Source organism: Eptesicus fuscus, chromosome 6, assembly GCF_027574615.1.
Source record: "Eptesicus fuscus isolate TK198812 chromosome 6, DD_ASM_mEF_20220401, whole genome shotgun sequence".
In the NCBI taxonomy this organism is placed as follows: Eukaryota; Metazoa; Chordata; class Mammalia; order Chiroptera; family Vespertilionidae; genus Eptesicus; species Eptesicus fuscus.
In genome coordinates this window covers 107,846,098-107,849,540 of record NC_072478.1, presented here as the reverse complement: position 1 = coordinate 107,849,540, position 3,443 = coordinate 107,846,098, and positions in this window count along the sequence as shown.

Genomic DNA, 3,443 nt, shown 5'->3' with positions numbered 1-3,443 from the left:
CAGACCCCGGGCTCAGCCACAGACCCCGGGCTCAGCCACGGACCCCGGGCTCAGCCACGGACCCCGGGCTCAGCCACAGACCCTAGGCTCAGACCCCGGGCTCAGCCACGGACCCCGGGCTCAGCCACAGACCCCGGGCTCAGCCACGGACCCGGCTCAGCCACGGACCCGGCTCAGCCACGGACCTGGCTCAGCAGCTGTCAGAGACCAGGGTCCTGAGACAGAAACCGCAAAGCTCACTCGAGAGAAAAATGGACAAACTGGCCGGGCGGCGCGGCCGTTTGAGCGTCGGCCCCGGGGCGGAGGGGGGCGCCATTCCCGTGGAGGTGTCCCTGGTGCAGGTTGGATCCCAGCCCCGGGCGGGGAGAGCGGAGGCGGCCAATCAATGTGTCCCTCACGTCATGTCCCCCCCCCCCCCCGACTCTCTCTCTTAAAACCAATGGACACAATATCCCAGGGAGGGCGAACAAGACAAAAACAGACGCAGCGGCGAGTCCTGTTCCCTGACGTCCACGCCGCCGTCGCTGGCGCCGCCCACCTGTCAGTGTCGCTTCTCAATGGGAAACCCGTGGGGGGGCGCAGGGGCGGGGCCCTGCCTGCAGGCGCAGTGCGCTCCCCGGGGTGGGACCGAGGGGACGACGGCGTTCACGGCTCATCTCCGCTAAACGCAGCAACGCGGCCACGCGTGTCCCACAGCGTGAGAGGGAGAAGGAGGCGACATCCGACATCCGATTCCGTTCGTACAAGTTTCTTTTTTTAAATGTATTTCTATTGATTTCAGAGAGGAAGGGAGAGAGAGAGAAACATCAATGAGACAGAACCATGGATCGGTGCCTCCTGCACGCCCCACACCGGGGATCGAGCCCGCCACCCGCCGGGAATCGAACCGTGACCTCCTGGTTCATAGGTCGTCGCTCAGCTGCTGGGCCACGCCGGCCGGGCCGTTCATACAAACTTCAAACCCGGCGAACCGGCTGCGCGGGGACGCTGGTCTCTGGCGTCTGACCGGCTGGCGTCAGGCGCTGCCCCGGGAGGCCCCCGGTTCACCGGGGCCTCGGCACCGAAGGCTGACAGCCCACGACTCGGCGCTGCGACGCCTCCTCGCCCGCGGAGGCTCACTGTCCACCCCGTCCGAGCCGAGTGCGGGTCAGAACCGGGGATGGTGGCGGGACCAGCCCCCGCGCACCCCTGGCCCCCGTGGGGTCCGGCCGTCCACACGCGTGGCCCTGGCAGGGTGGGCGCAGCCAGGGGAGGAACCGGGCCCATGCGGCCCGCTCACCCGGCCGTGATTTATGGCGGCGGCGGGGCGGGAGGCGCTGGGAAGAGGCGGTTTAGCCAAGCGGCCTGGCAATTAGCGCTCGTGTGGAAACGGTGAGATTGGATTTCTGTCGCCGCCAGAAACAAATGGCCCGCAGACCCGGGACCAGCGCCAGGGCCCAGGGCGCAGGCTCAGCGCAGGCAGCGCCACCGGGAGGCGAGGCCCCACGTCCCGCGGCCGCTGACTGTCAGCGAGGGACCAGAGGGCGTGGGTCACGGGGGCCACCTGCGGAGAAGTGGGGGGCCAGCCCCGCCCAGGAAGTGCCCAGAGGGAACCCTCTCTCAAGTGGGGCAGGTGCCCAGCAGCAGGACAGCCAGGAGCCGCCCAACGGGGGCAGCCAGGCCGCGGGGTGTGCGGGCCGTGGGGTGTGTGGGCCGCGGGGTGTGCGGGCCGCGGGGTGTGTGGGCCGCGGGGTGTGCGGGCCGCGGGGTGTGCGGGCCGCGGGGCGTGTGGGCCGCGGGGTGTGTGGGCCGCGGGGTGTGTGGGCCGTGGGCTGTGTGGGCCGTGGGCTGTGTGGGCCGCGGGCTGTGTGGGCCGTGGGGTGTGTGGGCCGCGGGGTGTGCGGTGCTTGCTGGTGACATGCACGCGGCCTGGGTGCTCTCCACACGAGGCCCAGCCCTGGGTCCCTCGGCCTGGTCCCGGGACTGAAGGTGGGGTCCCCTCTGAGCTCCCTGTGCTTGGGCCCCTTCCTCTCGCTAGAACCTGCTCTGTCCCCCCAGAACCCTGTCCCCCCAGCACCCGTCCTTCATTCATGTTCCGGGTGGGGCGTCTGCTTTCCAGCCCCAGGGCCTCTCACACACACGGCCTCCCACACACACGGCCTCCCCCACACACACACGGCCTCTCACACACACACACGGCCTCCCACACACACGGCCTCCCACTCCGGCGCCTCTAGCTGGGAGCTGTCCTGCCGGTTGGGTCTCCGAGACGCGGCCAGGAACCCCTGCTGTGCCGCGGGGACAGCCCGCCCTCCCTGTGGCAGCAGCGTTCCCGTCCAGCGTTCTGGGACCTGGGTCGTCCGTGGCCGGACCCCTCGGCCTATAATCACGGGGGTGTCCGGGTGCCCCACGGGGAACCGTCTCAGGTGTGGTCACCAGGGACTGACCAGGGCCTCGTGGTTACCAGGCCACGCGCTGTCTGTCCCCGGAGTCGCGTGGCCTGCAGGCCGGCCTGTGCGTTGGGCCCACGTGGGTCCGAGTGCGCCCTGGTCACTGCGGGCAGGCGGCCCTTCTTGCTGCTCTGGGCCGGTTCCTACCTTTTTCTGCGTCGTCGGCTCCTGCCCGGGTCCCGGCCCCGACCTGCCCAGAACACAGGTCGCCGCCTGTGGGACGCGTGCGGCCGGGTAGCGCGGGCACCCACGGCTCTCGGCTCCTTCCTCGCGGCTGCTCCCCGACGGTGCCACCTCCCCCCAGGCCAGCGCGGCCTGTGCCCCCAGACTCCGCCAGGTCCTGTCTCTCCTCTCTCACCTGAGCGCAGGGCTAACTCGGCACCATCGGCGGTGAGCTGGGTACGTGGGTGCCTCCGTGCTGTTGGCATAACTCCTGACCCCCGACCTCATGCTGCCATGGAGACGGCAGGTGGCGAGGAGCAGGCGCCGCTCCGTCCAGCGTCCAGCGTCCAGCACCCGAGCAGATGTGAAGGCCCCGCCGCCCGGCTCTCAGGGACGCTGCCCAGGGAAGGCCCCATGTCACTGGCCGCCGCCTGGCGATCGGCCCCCCACCCCCACCCGCGCAGAAGGGGTTAAGATGCACCACCATGCAAATTAGATGCAATTAATCCTTTCCATCAGTTGCAAATATACCTTCTGAACCCTATTAAAACATGAATATGCAAATGCAGACCTTTTTAAATTCTCATTTTCAAGGACTTGGCATTGGGGTTTGATTAGTGAATTCCGTTAACAGCCTGTAAACCTGGCGCAAAATTCAATTTCCATTTCAAGTTTGAAAAAAAAAAGAGAAGAAACACACGGAGGCTGTTGGTAATTGGGCTAATTACCCGGTTACACTGAAGAGGCCGCCCCCGAGCGGAGCCACGGGGCGGGGCTGAGGCCTGCCTGGAGGAGGCACCTGCTGCTCGCCGAGGCCCACAGCCTCGCCCCTCCCGCAGGTCCGCTGTCCGT